This window comes from Lolium rigidum, chromosome 7 (assembly GCF_022539505.1).
Source record: "Lolium rigidum isolate FL_2022 chromosome 7, APGP_CSIRO_Lrig_0.1, whole genome shotgun sequence".
In the NCBI taxonomy this organism is placed as follows: Eukaryota; Viridiplantae; Streptophyta; class Magnoliopsida; order Poales; family Poaceae; genus Lolium; species Lolium rigidum.
Window position 1 is genome coordinate 133606962 of NC_061514.1, and position 19738 is coordinate 133626699.

Consider the following 19738-nt stretch of genomic DNA (forward strand, 5'->3'; position numbering starts at 1 on the left):
ACTGCTGAATTCGCAGAATCTTTGGTAATCATACCGAAGGTTTCGTCAGTTACATATTCCTCTGGTTTACATTAGCAGAGACATAGGTCTCGAGGATTAGTTTAACCATCCTCTAGGAAAATAATCATGCACTCTGGGATGTGCTTATTAAGCATTGATATGTGCAGTTGACTGCAAGCTCCATCGCGATATCCAATTTGATCTTTCTTGTGTAGAGTGCCACTACGGCACTACCTATGATTTTAATTCTGGACTCTGTCGTTAGGAAGTGCACCTAGTCCTGTTTGTGCCAACTCTCTTTGTGTTGTTCCGTTTGCTGCTAGTACATGAATCACTTGGAATATGTGTTTGGATGTGGCATATAAAAAAATATCCTATTAATTTGACGGAAATGCAATTTGGCTCACGGGTACATATAAACTTATTGTGTGAAAATACATTTTAAAATATTGACAAAATCTGAAAGAAAATTAGGCATACACATCCAGATATTCTATGTTCGTACACAATATTTTGGAAATAATTTTTGTGTCCCTACGTGTAAAAAAGATAAATTTTGATGCTCCAACATGTCTATAGTGGGACTTTTTTTTTCTCCTTTTACATAGGCCGTGTAAAATTCTTTTGCCTAGAAAACTTATGTGCGAACATAGTATGTCTAGATATACACGCGAAATTTTATTTCAAATTTTAAAACATTGTAAATTTATTTTTTTATAATTGATTCATATGCACCTATTAGCCAAAGCACCACTTTCATAAATTTTAGTTGTACTTAATTGGAGAAGGGAAAGTAGAGGGAAGATGCATTGGCTTTGAGCACGATCTGGGCAATGCACGTCTCTTTATTTTTTTAAACGGAGGCAACAGTTTTGTCTAATCTATTAATTAAGTAGAATGTTCAGTTTTGAAGAGAAAATAAAACCAGGCGAAAACCTACAATGATATGGCCAAGCCCACACCCACCCACATGCCGCCGCGAGGGGCATACCGAGCCACCCTAACTACTCACAGAAGCTACACAAACGTGAAGCTTATAGTGGCCTATGCCAAATAGATGGCTCCCGAGGAGAGGCCGGCAGCTTCGATTCTAAAGACGAGCTTGGAGAGGAGAAGCGCATAACCCGCACCGTCATCGTACACCGCCCAAAGGTGACTTCGTCTTCACAGCAAGGGGAGACCAACACGAAGATATTCAGACACGCCGGAACGGAGACTAAAACTGTCTTGTCGCAACCAAGGCTTGCTCAGCACCATTGTTGTTGCCGCACAAGCTAGCCTAACACATCGATGACTAACGTCGAGAATCACCTCATCGCCCACGCGACACAAGATCAAACACCCTTGAAGTTGGCGAACACTCGAAGCCACCGCTTCGACATTCCACTGTTCCATCTTGCTCGACGCGTCAACCAAGACCACCACCTTCCGAGGCCGCCGCCCCGACATACCACCGCTCGTTCTCGAGCTACAAAGCCGCACGAACCGACCACCTGCAACCGAAGCCGCACAGGGCAATCGGCCGCAGACCACAGGCAACACACCAACTCATCCGGGGCCGCCGCCCCGACATAAAATTCGACCGTCCCATCAAGGACGCGTCCGATCGAGCCAACTGTCATGTCGCCCACACGGCCAAGGTCTGCACTCAAGCCATGACAAACCTACCCGAGGCCGCCACCTCGACATCCTCCATCGCCGCTAGCATGATGACACAACACGGCAAGCAAACCACCATCGCGAAGTGAAGGCCATGCACTCCAAGACGATGCCTCCAAGAAGGAAAACGAATAGACCGCCGCTATCGCCCGCTTCGGCCGAGGCCCGAGCTTGGGTTTTCACCAGGAGAGCACGAAGCCTTGAGACTGGAGAGGCAGGAGCCCCATGATGATGCCTCCAAGAAGGGGAACGACACCCCAGGGCGTCGCCATCGCTGGCACCGACCGGAGTCGAGTTGAGCTTTCACCCGGAGCTTGCACCCTCCCATTGAGGCCTTCTTACCGGCAGGGCAGCCGGGGCACGCCAACACCGCCGTCCACAAACCCTACAAACCGTGACACCTTCCGCTAGCCAGAAGGGATTTGGCACAACCCACACCACCCTGCGCAGCCCCCAGCAGCCTCCATGCCGCCACCCCTGCGAACGTCGTTGCCGATTCCTCCCCGGCCGCCGACGCGTAGCCCAAGCCACGCCACGGTCCGCCATCCGATCTCCCGTGCGCCGCGCAACTCGGGGCCGCCGCCCCGGCGTCCGCGCGCCCGCCGTCGTCCCAGTCGCGCCGACCAGGCCCCCGGCGCCACCAGCACCTAACTCGATACCCCCGAGCCACCTTTGGAAGCCGGATCCGCCGCCACTGCGGCAAGGGCCGGCGGCAGCGGCAGCGAGGAGGGCCGGGGAGAAGGTTAGGCGGCGGAGGAGGGTCGCCCCCGGTGTCGCCTGGGTGTGACACGGGGGGAACGGGCCGAGGTTTAGTCCAAGATATTTGAAGTAGTCCTCTTCGGAAATGCACGTCTCAGTTGGTATAAACTCTACTAATGGATCTTTACGAGAAAGATTCATAGAAATTGCGTTTACAGCCCGAAGAGAATGATAAGAGTTCGCTCTTGCAAATGAGACAACCTCATCAGAGAAATTGTGGGAGTCCAACTGTCAATTCCCCAAGACTGCATCTCGTGGGCACTAAATCCTTGGATAGGTGATTGAAGGAGACCAATTGTTAATTTCCCGAGAGGCTGAGACTTCATTTCGGGGCACTAGAACCTTCAGATAGGTTCTCCGCGAAGGTATCCCGAGAAAGCACTTTAGCGTGATTTTGGGGATCACCATTCTCCTAAAAAACAGGCAACATTCTCCAAAGACAGGGCCCTTCCAGATGCTCGTGTGTCTTAGAGCAATTTCAATAGTATGCCTTAGAGCAATTTCAATAGTGTAGCTAGCTGCTGGTTATAAGCTAAGTACTATATTATCTATAGTTAACTTAGAACCAACATATACAATAGTGAGCCATAAAAATGTAGTACTTTATCAATGTATATCCCACCTTTCACTATCACAAAGTGCCTAGGAATACGTGCTAGAGCTGACTCTTGCAAAAGAGCTCACTCTCCTTCTCTTTTCTCCTCTCTCTCCTCCAACTAAGTAATAATATACTATTTTAATCCTTATAACCAGCTGACTAGAACTTATTGTACTTGCTCTTATGTAGGGAGTTTGAGGACACAGTCATTGTATCTTCTCATGTACGCTTGCTAAATTCATGTGGAGCACAATTAGAAGTTGGTATTGGAAGCCTCATATTTTGCCGACGTCTATAAGCTGTTACCCGATTAAGTGGAAATTTTGACACAAAAAATCACCTCCTAAAAAGAGCCACCTGCGAACGGAATCGGCAAAATAGACCACCCTATACGTGGCGGCATGGCCCCCAAGCGACACGTGGCAACATGCCGCCGTGGGCTGTGGCAGCAAGCCCTGTCACCGGCATTGATGACGACATGGTAGCGAGCGAGGCGACACCGTCAGCCGCCGTCGTGCGCCGCCCGAGGAAGTGGGCCATACCGCCACATCCTATGGCAGCAGGTCCGCGTGGTGGCCAGGAGCCTCCACCGGTGCTGGCCGCAAGCCTAAACACCTAGCAGTACATAAGTACTAGCGGCACCGTATTCACATGGAGATAAGATCATGAGTACATGCAAGTTAGTAGTGGATTAGTTAACTAGAAATAACGCATGCAGAATAGACTAGGACTTGCATATGGTTGAATTAATTAGGAAGTAGTCTATGCATTGTGTGACGGGTTCGTTGCATGAAAAACAAAAAAGTTCTACCGCAAAGATGAATAAATTTAAGATCCAATCTATGAAAAAGCGAAGATCTAATCTATGAGATCGGAGCAACGAGAGATATGAGAGACTAACTCTCGAAGATCCAAAGCCTTAACGAGATCAGATCTCGTAGTTGATGTAGACGATCGTCCCGGTGCTGCAATCCGGCCGCACTTCCGTACTCGGTCGTGCGTACGGTGTCGATGAAGTCCTTCCTCTCACCGTTCTAGCGGGCAGCGGAGGTGTGGGTCTCCTCGGAATCCCAGCAGCACGACGGCATGGTGGTGGTGGTGGAGGAGAATATTATGTAGGGCTTCGCCAAGCCGGTGCAGATTGTGGTGGAGGAGGAGAGGGCGGCTAGGGTTGGAGGGGTGAAGGAGGGCTGCGCCCTGCCCCCTCCCCTCTTTATATAGGGGGAGGCCGGCCAGGGTTGCCTTGGCCCCTCCTCCAAGTCCTAGGGCCGGCGACCAAAGAGGGAGGAGGGAGACTTGCCCCCCAAGTCTTTCCCTCCTAGGGTTTTGGGGAAACCCTAAACGGGTGGTCGGCCTGGGCCTTGAGGGGCTAGTGCGCCTGATATGGGGTTGTCCGATCTTCTCAGTAAGCGACGGGTGGTGATGAACACGCGATGGTAGCAGCGGATGGAATCGATGATATGAGGAGGATAACTTGTATGACACCGACGAAGACTCTCGATTGATTTCTGTCGCCAATGCAACAGCTCTCAACCCTGCAAGATATTCGCAACTCCACACACTTGCGCATGTAGCCGCCGACCACGAAGCGGTAGATTGCAATCTTCTAATCCCCAATGGAACATCAGATCACACAAACTTTCAGTAGCATAAAACTCCAGATCGCAATGAATTGGAGAGTTGGGATTCAATAGTTTTGCATAGCAAACAACTAAGAACTAGGGTTTATCTTAAACGTGGTCTAAAATAACTTTGGGGGCGTCCTGGGCACTTATATAGGCGTCCGGGACGACCTCAGGTCGAAAAAGTACGAAAATAACCTACCCAGAATAGATCTGGTCGAGACAGACTCGGACACGGCCGGTCTGGGGGCCGGTCGACCGGACCTGGGACCGGGCTGGCCGGTTCAAACCGGGCCAGGGACCGGGTTGCGATCGCGTGCTGGAATTGTCGCACAGTAACCCGTCCGGTTGGCATCAGCAGGGCGTCCAGTTGGCGCCGGGTTGGGTCCGGCGTGCCGCCCGGTTGGACCGGGCCAGGGACCGGGCGCGCCGGCGTGGCGGCCGGTCTGACTGGGTGCTGGGCCGGCCTGGACTATGTCGTCTCCTCTCGCGCATGCCTCCCGCTCCTCCCTCGCGCGTCCATGAGATATCTTCATGTCCAGCTCCATGTCCAGCTTCACGTCCATCTTCATGTCCAACTGCTCATCTCCTCCTCGTGCGAAGCTTGTCTCCTCTTCATACCTGATGATACATAAGTAACAGGACTTAGGCAGTATAAAGTTCTCATCAATCAAAGTATCGTTTAGGAACAAGTTCACCTGTTGTTTAAGTAGCTTCGCACGAGCTCTTGTAATAGGTCCAATCCGAACTTCATTGGACTTGTGCTTCACAACAGCTTCATCTTCATCTTGCAATGACGGAGGTAGTGGTGTAGTAGGGATGTCCTCATCATCTCCCCCCCCCTTCAAAAGGCGTCGACCTCGACGCTCCAAGGTCTTCTCCGTCATATGGTGTCAAATCAGCAACATTGAAAGAATTACTGACACCAAACTCATCAAGTGGAAGATCTATCGAGTATGCATTATCGTTGATCTTGGCAAGCACTTTGTAAGGACCAGCACCACGAGGAAGCAACTTGGACTTCCGCAGCTTCAGAAATCTATCCTTGCGAAAATGTACCCAGACCATATCACCAGGCTTGAACAACATCTCCTTGCGCTTCTTGTTCATCCTTGCAGCATTGCTCTTGCCTTTCTTTTCTATCAACTCTTTAGTCTTCACATGTATCTTCCATACAAAATCTGCCCTCTTGGATGCCTCCATATTAACTCTCTCATGTATGGGCAAAGGCAACAAGTCAAGTGGAGTAATGGGTTTGAAACCATACACCACCTCAAAAGGACACAACTCTGTGGTAGAATGTACCGCCCTGTTGTAAGCAAACTCCACATGCGGCAAACACTCTTCCCACTCCTTCGAGTTCTTCTTGATCATGGATCTCAACGGTTGTGACAAGGTTCGAATCACCACCTCGGTTTGACCATCGGTTTGGGGATGACAAGTAGTACCGAAAAGTAACTTTGTCCCCAGCTTTCCCCAAAGTGTCTTCCAGAAGTAGCTCATGAACTTCACATCACGATCAGAAACAATAGTCTTCGGGACTCCATGTAGTCGTACAATCTCCCTGAAAAACAGGTTAGCAATATGCGACGCATCGTCGCTCTTGTGGCAGGCAATAAAGTGTGACATTTTTAAAAAAATTGTCCACTACCACAAATATAGAATCATGGCCTCGTTTAGTACGCGGCAAACCCAACACAAAATCCATAGTTATATCTTCCCATGGTGTAGTAGGTGCCGGTAAAGAAGTATACAAACCGTGAGGCTTCAGTTTGGACTTGGACTTGTTGCAAGTAATGCACCTCTTCACATACCTGTCCACATCCCGCCTCATCTTTGGCCAATAAAAGTGATCAGCGAGCATGAGTAGCGTCTTCTCACGCCCAAAGTGACCCATCAAACCTCCAACATGTGATTCCTGCAATAAGAGCAAACGCACAGACGATTCTGGAACACATAGTTTGTTAGCTCTAAACAAGAACCCATCATGTATGTGATATTTTTCCCATACTTTACCAATAGCACACAAGTGATATGGTTCAGCAAAATCATGATCAGTGGCATACAAATCACATAGTACTTCTAATCCAGGAATTTTAACATCAGGATGAGTTAATGGCATAGTTTTCCTAGATAGAGCATCAGCAACAATATTATCTTTTCCCTTCTTATGCTTAATAATGTATGGAAAAGATTCAATGAACTCAACCCACTTAGCAAGACGCCTATGCAAAGTAGATTGGGCTTTCAGGTATTTCAAAGCTTCATGATCAGAATGTATGATAAATTCTTTTGGCCACAAATAATGTTGCCAAACCTCAAAAACTCTAATTAAAGCATACAATTCTTTATCATAAATAGGATAGTTCAACTTAGCACCAGAAAGTTTCTCAGAAAAATATGCAATTGGGCGACCCTCTTGCATCAACACACCACCAATTCCAATACCACTAGCATCATATTCAATCTCAAATTGCTTATTGAAATCAGGAAGTGCAAGCAACGGTGCAGAAGTTAACAATCTCTTCAGTTCATCAAAAGCATGATCTTGGGTGACGGTCCACTCAAATGCAACACCCTTTTTAGTCAATTCATTCAAAGGTGCATCAATAGTACTAAAATTGGGCACAAAACGTCGATAAAACCCAGCCAGACCATGAAAATTTCTTACTTGACTCACATTCATAGGAGTAGGCCAATTTTGAATAGCTTCAATTTTAGACACATCTACTTCTACTCCATGCTTAGAGACAACATGACCCAGAAATATGACCTTATCTTTGCAAAATGTGCACTTCTCAAGATTACCATAGAGTTTACTATCACGCAACACTTGCAAAACATGTCGAATATGTATAGTATGATCAGATTCATTGCGGCTGTAGATTAATATGTCATCAAAATACACAACCACAAACTTGCCAATAAAATCACGCAAAACATGGTTCATCGGTCTCATGAAAGTGCTAGGTGCATTAGTTAAACCAAAAGGCATTACTAACCACTCATATAAACCAAATTTTATTTTAAAGGCTGTTTTCCACTCATCCCCTTCTTTCATCCTAATTTGATGATAACCACTACGCAAATCAATTTTAGAGAAAACAGCAGCACCACTCAATTCATCTAGCATATCCTCTAAACGGGAATAGGATGACGATATCGAATAGTAATGTTGTTTATCGCTCTACAATCTACGCACATACGCCATGTACCATCTTTCTTAGGAACTAAAATAACAGGAACAACACAAGGACTAAGGCTTATGCGGATATAACCTTTGTCGAGTAGCGCTTGTACTTGCTTATGTATCTCCTTCGTCTCTTCGGGGTTCATTCTATATGGCGCCCTATTGGGCAGCGAGGCACCGGGGATCAAGTCTATTTGAGCTCAATACCACGCAATGGTGGTAGTCATGCGGGTATCTCCTCCGGAAACACGTCATTGAATTCCTGCAACACATTAGAAACACCAAGAGGAAGAGGGGTCATGTCGTTAGAAACCAAAACCATACGCCTGTACATGAGCACAAGAGGCATGGCTGTAGGATCCTCACTAAATTCTCTCATGTCTTGTTTGGTAGCTAATGAAACTAAGGAATTCACTCTCTCACTTTTCGTTATATCACTCACGACATTACAATTCTCTTGCCTATCTATAGATGCATCCTCCAAGTTTACTTCAATTTTCTGATGAGACTCATTGACAATTTGTTGTGGTGACATAGGCTGTAAGTTAATTTTCTTGCTCTTGAACTCCAAGTGATATGTATTGGCGCGGCCATTGTGTTGCACAGAACGGTCATACAGCCATGGCCGGCCCAACAATAGGTGACACACCGTCATAGGAACCACATCAAAATCAATGGAATCCTTATACGGTCCAATCTCAAAATCAACACACACCATGTGGCCCACCTTCATCTCACCATTATTGCTCAACCACTGAATATAATATGGATGCGGGTGCGGTAGATACTTCAGTTTCAGCTTGGCACATAACTCTTTGCTTGCTAGATTACGACAACTCCCACCATCAATAATGACCTTGCAAGCTTTGTCAGGACCAACTAGTACCTTTGTCTGGAACAAATTGCAGCGCTGTGTAGATGCACTTGACTGCACATTAAGAACACGTTGTGACACAACAATAGTTTGAGCTTCAGACGAAAAAGCATCATAACCATCACTGTCATAATCATCCTCATCTGGAGCATTGGGATCAACATCATCTCCTGTTTCATACTCATTGTCCTCATTAATGATCATAACTTTGCGGTTTGGACAATCTCGCTTGAAGTGACCCTTGCCACCACATGTATGACAAGCCATATCGCGGTTGCACGCTGTCGACATGTTAGAACTAGTTCCACTTGCTGCAGGAACGGGTTTCTTTGTGTTGGCCAAAGTAGAGACCGGCTTGCTAGACGAAGTATAAACATCCGCAGGGCGCAAAGATGGCGGCGTGGAGGGTGGCGTCCTAGGCGTATATCGCCCAGCTCCCATAGCACGACCCTTCATTTGTAGTTCTTCAGCCAACTGTGATTCAGCTTCTCTTGCATGATGTAGCAGCTCATTCATAGTGGTGTAATTGTGATGACGCACAATGCCTTTGATGTTAAACCTGAGACCATTCAGAAAACGTTGTAGTGTCATCTCAAGAGACTCACGGACACGGGCACGCTGCATAAGCATCTCCATCTCCATGTAGTAAGCATCAACCATCATTACACCTTGCCTCAATTGGGTCAACTTGTCAAAAACTGAACGTAAGTAATTGGTAGGAACAAAACAAGCTCTCATTGCCGCCTTCATAATACGCCATGTGATAATAGGCAGCTCGCCATCTTCTTCTCGAGCACGAACAAGTCCATCCCACCAACGCAATGCATAGCCATCAAATTCAGAAGAAGCAAGCTTGATCTTCCTATCTTCAGTATAGTCATGTAAACGCCATAATCTCTCAATCTTCAGCTCCCATGTGAGATATTCCTCAACATCAGTACCTCCTTCAAATCTGGGAATTGAGAACTTGGGCTTACCCAAACCATCTTCTTGTTGTTGTGGAATACGTTGGGCTCCGACGGGGACAAAACCACGACCACGGAGACCGTCACCAACGCCACGTCCAAGACCACGACCAATCCCACGCCCTTGAGCATTAGCAGCTTCTGCATTGTCGCCTTGCACACTGCCATCTTCATCAGGTGGTGGTTGTTGTGGTTGTACCATTGTACGTATCTCACCAACGGCGTTAGTCAAAGTTTGTATAGATGCTTGAAGAGTCGTCATCGATGTTTGAACGGTGTTAACCGCTGTAGTAGCTTCATCGATCTTCAAGTGGACACTCTGAATATCCTTGTCCAACACTTCATTAGCAACACAGATTTCACGTTGTAGATGATCACGAAGTGCCTCATACTCGACCCAAGTAACTATAGCATTTTGATCCTTTTTCTACATCACATCAACATCCTCAGAAGACATGATTAGTAGGTTAGTGCACTAAATAAAAGTCTTTGGTGGTACTCTCACAACTCACTCAAAACTGATAAGAAAGGTAAATCTTACCGCTCCAAAGTGAATTAGTACTGCTTACCAACTTGGATTGACGGACTAGTGCACGGATGTACGGAAGCGAATATCAAGGGTATAAGAACAAATCACACGGCAAAGCAGGATATATGTGGGGCTGTAGGTGGGCTGCCTATTTGCACCAATAACAAGCTCTAGCGCTGACCGTAGGAAACCAATGATAATCACACAAGGTGATAAATGTGGCAATGCAACTATATGGATGAAAGGTTGCAATGCACTCGAGAGACGCTAGTAAATCTCAACGGGACAGGCACAAGATTGCTCAACTACGGGTGCAGTTAAAGAAAACTTAGGCCTTCACTTGATTCTACTAGCACTTCACTTTTCTTTTTGGATTTTTCTTTTTGTATAACACGCAGCTATGTAACTTTTTTTTGCTTCTTTTCTATTTTCTCTTTTTTTTTTGATTTTATGACTCAACTCCTTGATAACACGGCCAACAGAAATTGCAAAGCACCGATAACCTAACGAGCAGCCTGTCGAGCGGTAAAACTAGTCTATTTTGGAAAAGTTCCTAGTCACTTATATCGAAAGGCTGTGTCTATGGTTGGGAACAAGCACACTGTACGCTATGTGAACTCAGAGTAACAAAAACTGAAACTAGATGATAATGGAGACTCAAACCCTAACAATACTAGATGGAAGAAAAAGATACGCAAAAACAACTACGAAAAACAACTAAAAGCTCAAAATTAGTGTAATCTAAGGCTATGGCAAACCCTAACCCTAACTTTTTATGGCTTTTTCTGGATAGGAACACACTCACAACTTAACTATGGGGTGGATTGTGGATGGCTTACCGAGAAAAACTAGAAATCTGATACCAAGATGATACGGTAGATCCCACCATGACCCATTAGGGCTAGGCTGCACCCCCACGGCTCATGTGGCCCCTCCTAGGGTCGTGGGCCCACTGGTGGACCCCCCGGAACCTTCTAGAACCTTCTCGGTCTTCCACCGGAAAAATCCCGAACTTTTCCGAACCCCAAAAATTAATTTCCCTTATACGAATCTTATTCTCCGGACCATTCTGGACCTCCCCGTGATGTCCTGGATTCCATCCGAGACTCCAAAAAATATTCGGTCTCCATCTCATATTCCAAATCTACTATACGACATCGAACCTTAAGCGCGTCACCCTACGGTTCGTGAACTATGCGGACATGATCGAGACTCCTCTCCGATCAATAACCGATGAGCGGGACACGGAGATCCATAATGGCTCCCACATATTCAACGGTAACTTAGTGATCGAATGAACCATTAACATACGATACCGATTCCCTTTGTCGCGCGATACTTTACTTGTCCGAGGTTTGATCATCGTTATCTCCATACCTAGTTCAACCTCGTTACTGACAAGTACTTTTTACTCGTACCGTGGTATGTCATCTCTTGTGACCTTGTCACATGCTTGCAAGGTAATTAGACGACATTTCACCGAGAGGACCCAGAGCATATCTATCCGTCATCTGGATGGACAAATCCCACTCTTGATCCATATGCCTCAACTCATACTTTCCGAATACTTAAACCCACCTTTATAACCACCCATTTACGCAGTGGCGTTTGTTGTAATCAAAGTATCCATCCGGTGTAAGTGATTTAGATGATCTCATGGTCGAAGGATTATGTTACTATGTATCGAAAGCTTATAACAAGATGAACTTAATGACTTGATTTATGCTACGCTTCTTATGGGTGTGTGTCCATTATATCATTCTCCCAATGACATAACCTTGCTATTAACAACATCCAATGTTCATGATCAGTAAACCATGATCATCTATTAATCAACAAGCTAGTTTAACAAGAGGCTTACTAGGGACTCTTTTCTGTTTACATAACACACAACTATTAATATTTCCGGTTAATACAATTATAGCATGGGATGCAAACATTTATCATAAACACAAAGATATAATAATAACCAATTTATTATTGCCTCCTGGGCATATCTCCAACATTGTGATGCGTCAATCAAGCTACATGCACATTTGATGTGGAGTACCAGTAGCTAAGTCAGGAAGTAGTTAGACATGGAGCCAAAGGCGGATTGACATACGTGGTGCCGTTGGAGACTAGCTCCTAATCTACAAACTTGGCAGTGACTCAACCTTGTGCGATTGTGTAGGTAGTAGAGTAGAAATAGGATCAAACTGTTGCATGCAAAGTGTGTGCGTGTGTGCTTCTAGGTGTGTGTATGCTTGCCGCCAGCGTCGGTGGAGGCACCCAGGAACGTGGATCTGCCGCCATAGGAGGTGGTGGCATGGCCCACTTCCTTGGTTGGCGCACGACAGCGGCTGACGGCGTCGTCTCGCTCGCTACCGTGCCAGCACCGATGCCGGTGGCACCGTCACAGCCCACGACGGAATGTTGCCACGTATCGTTTGTGCCGTCACCTATAGGGTGGTTTTTTTTTGGCAATTCCGTTCTGTGTCAAAATTTCGATTATGTGAGCTAAACTAAAAGTGTTCCTTTTGATCTGCTGTGCGGGCCTATGCTAGTTCTTCTGGAATTTGAGGAATAAGTTCACAATCGAAGGTATACCTATATAGAATATCTATGTATTTACATGTGTAGAAGTCGGTCCTAGAAGCGTTGGAACTGATGATTATTCGTCAGGATTCGTTCCCTCCACGCTGGTGTGAGACAGTGAGAGACAGATTGGAGTCTCCCGCCACTGCTGATCCTGTCAAGCTTTCCATTGTGCCTGTAACTTTTTCACTCATCTTCCATGCTACCTTTGTAAGCTGTTTTTTTTTTGTATGTACTACTTGTTACTGCCGGTGTCTTCTATCTAAAAAAGAATTGAGCTAGCCAGTAATCCTGCCTCTGCTGACTGCCACATACATCAACATCCCTTGAACAAAAAAAAAAGCCTATAAACTTATTTGTTTTCTCCATAGTTTTACATCCTTCTCCTCAACAAAATCACACCGTCTCTGTACTGCACTTCACTCTCAACGGGCACGATTAACACCTTATACCTGTACACATACATAAACGTGTGAATTATCATACAATTATCAACACAAATAATTAAAATAGACGGCAATAGAAAAATCAGGCGTCGCCATCTCTTCATGCGAGATAAGCGCCGAAAGTTGTGTTAGTAGTCGCTTTCTCCCCGGATGACTCCAAACGCCGGCCTTCCTCACTGATCGGGTGCAGCTAACGCATTATCTCGCTGGGAACCTCATCACGCAGTTTCCATTTTATGGCAAATGATGTACACGGAACATTGAACAGGCCAAACACGGCATTGCTATAATAGAAGTGCCAGACTAGTTTGTGTTGATCGTAGAGCTTGTGAAGGTTCTTCAGTTATAGAGCTTTATTCTGAATTTGCATCTTCTACTACAGGTATTATCATTTCGCAGCAGATAGATCAGCAACAGTAATGAAGTTGTTCTTTTTTGGCTGCTCTGCAACAGATCTGTCAGAATCATTCGAACTGAGCTCAGAGCTTGAAAGCTTTCTCCACGTTCTCCCTCCGCGCGCCGACGATCTTGTACACGCGCATGAACTCGTCGAACGTGACGCTGCGGTAGCGCGGCGGGTTGCCCTCGCCGACGAGCTCCTCCGCTGGGCCGATGAGGCAGTCTGCACCAGGCATGATGAACGTCGCCACCGACGTCCGCGCCACCGCCGCGTTGGTCATCGCCCGGTGCTCGATGCTCTTCAGGATCCCGTTGGTGGCAATCTGCATCAACAACAAGCAAAACCATCAATCAATCGCTGCGTGCGCTGAAAAAATCAAAAAAATGAGCAGTTTGAGGCAAAAGGAGACGCGATCAACGGATGATTACCTCGAGCAGGTGGCCGAAGTTGACGACGAACGCGTTGGGCACGGGCTCGACGTTGATCCAGTCGCCCTTGTAGGAGACCTGGAGGCCTTGGACGGCGCCCTGGAGGAGGAGGGTGATGAGGTTCCGGTCGCAGTGCGGCGGCAGGCCGAGCGTCAGTCCCGGGGCAGGACACGGCGGGTAGTGGTTGACGTTGATGATCACGTGGCCGCCGGTGAGGTCCCCCTCGAAGTAGTCCGGCCGGAGCCCCATGCCCTCGCACAGCAGCCGCAGCAGCTCCATCCCCACGCCTCTCGTCGGTTCCACGAACTTCTCAACTACCTCGCTGCGACGCAGGCCAAGCGAGAACAGGAAATTAGTCAGATCAAACAGAAATTAGGGGGAGATTACATGATCGAGTTGCGATTATTGTTTTTACCGGAGCTTTTGGGGCTTGTCTGGCCAGTCGTTCTTGGTGTCGCCGACGGGGGAGCCGCAGGCGAGGCGGAGGCAGTCCCGCTAGTACTTCTCGCCGCCGATTTCGTACGTGGTGCTGGAGAAGAGCCGGTTGGGCTTTCCCGTGTCCTCAGAGTAGAAGGGCGCCTTGTCCGGCGCCGGCAGCCGGAAGAACTCCTCGCACACCGCCTCCATGTCCCGAATCGCCTCAGCAGAGACGCCGTGGTTGACCACCTGCACACATTACCACGCGGCGATCAGGACGATTGAGCAAGGAGCCAAGGGGATCTCAAATTGGAAGAGCTGGGTGAGAGTTTTGACTGGCCTGGAAGAATCCGAGCTCCTTGCCGGCGTCAAGGACGGCGCGGCGGACCTCGTCGCGGCCGCGGGAGAGGTCGATGACGGGGAGGGAGACGGTGCGGGTGGAGGCCGGCGGGCGCTGGTCTGGCGGGAAGACAAAGTGGTCCGGGAGCGTCGAGTGGGACGGGGTTGAGGACAGCAGGTTCTCCATGGCCGCTTTGCTCTGCTCGCCTAGCTCTGCTAATTTGGGGGAAGAGGAGATCGGAAGAGTGAGCAGGGAAGCAGCTGGCTAGAGGAAAAATACTGATACGAATGTAACCAAAATGAGCTACGGACAACACAACGTCAAGAAAGTAATGAGTTTTTTTGTCCAAAAGTATCTTTGGCACATGAGCAACAGTGCTTCTAATTTTTAAAAGATATATCTTTTAGATTTTAAAAAAATTCGAATTAAATACCTACATACATATAAACATTCCGAAGGTACAGTATAAATTTTGGAAAACAATATGTTGTATTTTGAGCTATAAAAAAGAGAAATTTCTGACAAGTATCTATGTCTATACGTAGCAATAAATTTGTTTTTTTCCTGTAGCTTAAAATAGAGTGCAATTTCTACCGAAATTTCGCACGAATATTCAGAACATCTGTATGTATTTTATAGAATAATTGTCATGATTTTTTTGAAACGTAGATGTATAGTTTGTACTACTATTGCCGTCAATTACGCTTGTGACGTGGTGCCTGGACGCTTTCCCTCTTCAGCAGAGGGTGATTTTTGGATCCCAACAGCCGATCCACCAAGCCACCGTCGTTTCGTTGGATCCCCCGCCTCCGTCGGCCGCTCCGACGGCGGGAGGTTGGGGATCCCCGTCTCGCAGTGTGTATAGCGTAGGGTCAGGTAGGTCTCCTACCGGCGACACCATGGAGGTGGTGGTCGCGCCGGAGAGGATTTTTGTGGAGGTGTGTGTCCCCTTCGGCGGCGGCGCTCGGTGGAGCTTCGCGGCAGTGCACCTGCTTGTTCCGTACTCGCGGATCCTTGGATTCGTGTTGTACGTTTGTCCTCTGCCGGATCCCTTGTGGTGACGGTTCCGTTCGAAGATCAAGGTGAAGACGAAGGTGATGATTCACGCGACGATGATGGTCTCCCTGGGTGCAGGTCCTCCGGGGCCGTTGCCCAGTGACTTCCCGGCTGCTGGAGGGCGGCTTCCAATCCAGGCCATCAGTGGAGCTGTTGCAGATCCGGCGCGCCACCGGCTAGTCCATGGCGCCGGCGTAGTTGGAGTCTAGGAGGGACTGCTTTGTCATTTTCTTTGTGTCCTGGGATTTTCTGTAAGATCGTGGATTTAATGTCATCTTCTTTTCCCCCGCAAAAAAATGTATAGTTTGTAAATTTTTAAAAAACTGAGAGCACAGGTGCTCATGCGCATCAAATTTGCTTCCGTTTTTTCTTTACTATTATATTAGATTTGGTCGTAGGTCATATAACGCGTTTGGTGAAAAAGATTGGAATCATCCGGACCGTCAAATCGCCATCTTAACGTCCGACCTACACCGTCCGATGTTACCTCAACAACGAATTATAGTACAACAAATAAGGGAATTTGGAAAGATATCATATCTTTCTGCATAAATTTTCACGTGGATCATGGAAAGTTTTTATAGCGGTACATCCTACTATATTGAACATTTCAGATTGCCCCCCATCCTCGTCTCTTTGCGCCAAAGGGCATATATATATTCTCCCGTGATTCATGGAGCACGTAGCACGGAGGCAGAATAAGGCTGGTGCCAGTGCATCACCTGTTATAGCCTCGCCATGTCAGCTTTTACCCTCACTCTCACCCTACTCTCACCCCACTCTCACCTAACGGTGTCAGTGGGCTATAGTGCCAGCTCTCACTTCTCTCTCACATCACCATTTCTTTTTCAGATTAAGTTATTTCACTCGATTTTTTTTAGACATTCAAAATAATGCAAGAAAATTATTTTATTCAACTCAAAATGTTACCGATTACGTAATAATAAATAAAATTGCATAATAAATTTTAAAAATTACATAATAAATAAAAAATAAATTCTAATCCTCTTCCTCCTCCTCGTTGTCATCATCTTCCTCCTCCTCGAAATAGGCTTTCGCCCCGCTTTATATTAATAAAGCCACACGGCCAAACGATACAAGGTGTTGAGAAGGCCCTCAAAGGCTGAACATACAAAGATACACGACAAGACTCGCTAAAAACGCTAAACTAAACGCCTCCAAAGAATTGCCGAGAAGAAGCTCAGGAGACACCGGCGCGCCAGGGAGACACCCTCACTCAACAGCAATGCCCTCAAGAGGGTCACGACGCCAAGCGCCGCCATCGCCGCGCCTACCCGAGGCAGACGTAGGTTTTCACCTTGAGTGTCGGAAGGAAGGGGAAAGGTCAAAGCGGCGCCCCAAGAGGATTGTGACACCCACAGGTGACACCACCGCCGGTGCCAAGGCACAGAGCTTTTGCTCGACCTCCCCCACCCACCACGTCTAAGGCACAAGCGTCCCGACGGGGAACCCACCATAGCGGACCGAGAACTCCAGGTCTAGATCAGGGCTTGACCGCTAGCAGCGACAAAGCCAGGACCATCCGCCACCGCACACCTCGCCATCCACATGGCCGAAGTATGCAGTCAACACCCGCTACTACGCTGCCCGCCGGAGAGAGCCAGACCGTGTAGCCCGCCATCCAGAGCCGCCGCTCCGGCATCCTCGAACTCGAGCCCGTGGTGCGACCGATAGTCCATTGCAAGGTCGATGAATCGGAAGAGGAAGAACTGCAAGGTCGCAGTTGGTCAGCACAGCAGCCAACCAGAGGGGATCAGCCGCCCTCCTCCGCCGAGGCCAAGCTCTTTTTCCACCATCTGGATAGCCTTCGCATGTTTGCGCTTTTCTGCTTCGTTCATGTCGGCGGTTGATGTGTCTTTCATTTTGTTCCATTGCTTGAGTAGCTTAGCCTTCACTAAACCATTCCACATGTTCTTCATCGCGAAGGATTTACTTGCTACCTCACTGCTTGATGAGGATTCCTTCCCCTTCCTCCTATCCTTACGTGTCGCGGCCTTGGCCCTATCGCGGCCCGTTGGACGCTCCTCCTCCGTCGTCGCCTCGCTAGAGTTGTACTCACCAGAAACTCCCAGACGGCTTCTCTTGGTAGTGGAATCGGATCCACTACCAGGACCATGTTGTCCTTTCCACTTCGCTTCATTGCGAACAGCTTCCCACCAGTGGTGCCGTCTGAAAGGCTGAGTCACTCTTTTGTCATTCGCGTACCTCGCCATTGCCGCCTTCATGACCATTGCATCGTCTGCTCCACTCTGACGTAACGCTTCTTCTTGGATGTGGTATGCATTGAACAGGGACACCTCCTTGTTGTAGGCGTTCCAATGATCCTTCAGTTGCTTCGAGGTCCGATTACGGGCAGGATCCGAGGTAGAGTTGAAGGTTGCAGCTATCTGACCCCAAAAACTAGGGCCGGTCTTGCAATTACCGGCGACAGAGTCCTTGGAGTTAAAAACCCAAGCATGAACCTACCCCGAAATAGATATTGTTAGTGAAAAATCCAAGCAAGAACCAACCCCGAAATAAATATGTGATGGGTAAGTAAAGTACCAGTTTTTCCTCGTCCGCAGTTGTCCAGTCAAGCCTCTTTGGACGCGTTGGTAGGATTGTTTCCGCGGCATCGGACTCGAAGCTTGGAGCACTGGCTTCAGGAGGTGGTGGGGGTACGGACCATATGGCGCGCATGGATACAGAGGTGGAGCGTATGAACCGTACGAAGGTGGTGGGTAAGGAGGTACAGTCCCACTCCCGCTACCTGTAGGTGGAGCATGTGGAGGTGGTGGGGGGGTATGGATACGGAGGCGGAGGGTGATACGTCTCCAACGTACCTATAATTTCTGATGTTCCATGCTTGTTTTATGACAATACTTACATGTTTTGCTTGCACTTTATAATGTTTTTATGCATTTTCCGGAACTAACCTATTAACGAGATGCCGAAGGGCCAGCTTCTCGTTTTCTGCTGTTTTTGGTTCCAGAAAGGCTGTTCGGGCAATATTCTCGGAATTGGACGAAATCAACGCCAAACATCTTATTTTTCCCGGAAGCATCCAGAACACCGAAGGAGAGTAGGAGAGGGGCCAGGGGGCCACCACACAACATGGCGGCGCGGCCCCAGGCCTGGCCGCGCTGGCCTATTGTGAGGGGGGGCCCAGGCACCCTCCGACTCCGTCTCTTCGTCTATATAAGCCCTTTCGACCTAAAAACGCGATACCAATTGACGAAACTCCAGAAAGACTCCAGGGGCGCCGCCACCATCGCGAAACTCCGTTTCGGGGGACAGAAGTCTCTGTTCCGGCACCCTGCCGGGACGGGGAAGTGCCCCCGGAAGCCATCTCCATCAACGCCATCGCCTCCACCATGCTCCGTGAGTAGTTCCCCCATGGACTACGGGTTCTAGCTGTAGCTAGTTGGTATTCTCTCCCCCATGTACTTCAATACAATGATCTCATGAGCTGCCTTACATGATTGAGATTCATCTGATGTAATCGGTGTTGTGTTTGTCGGGATCCGATGGATTGTTACATTATGATTAGTCTATCTATAAAGTTTGTGAAGTTATTGTTGCTGCAATCTTGTTGTGTTTAATGCTTGTCACTAGGGCCCGAGTGGCATGATCTTAGATTTAAGCTCTATACTTATTGCTTAGATTGTATCTACAAGTTGTTTGCACATATTGCTGTCCGGAACCCGAGGCCCCAAAGTGATGAAATTGGGACAACCGGAGGGGAAGGCTGTGATATGAGGATCACATGTTTTCACCAAGTGTTAATGCTTTGCTCCGGTGCTCTATTAAAAGGAGTACCTTAATTGCCGGTAGATTCCCTTGAGGCCCGGCTGCCACCTGGCTGGTTGGACAAAAGA

General features: G+C 47.8%; 1 pseudogene; it reads right to left on the minus strand.

Moving 5' to 3' along the window:
- Positions 1-13479: 13479 nt before the first annotated feature.
- Positions 13480-15063, minus strand: LOC124676843 (annotated as a pseudogene).
- Between the last annotated feature and the right edge of the window lie 4675 nt (positions 15064-19738).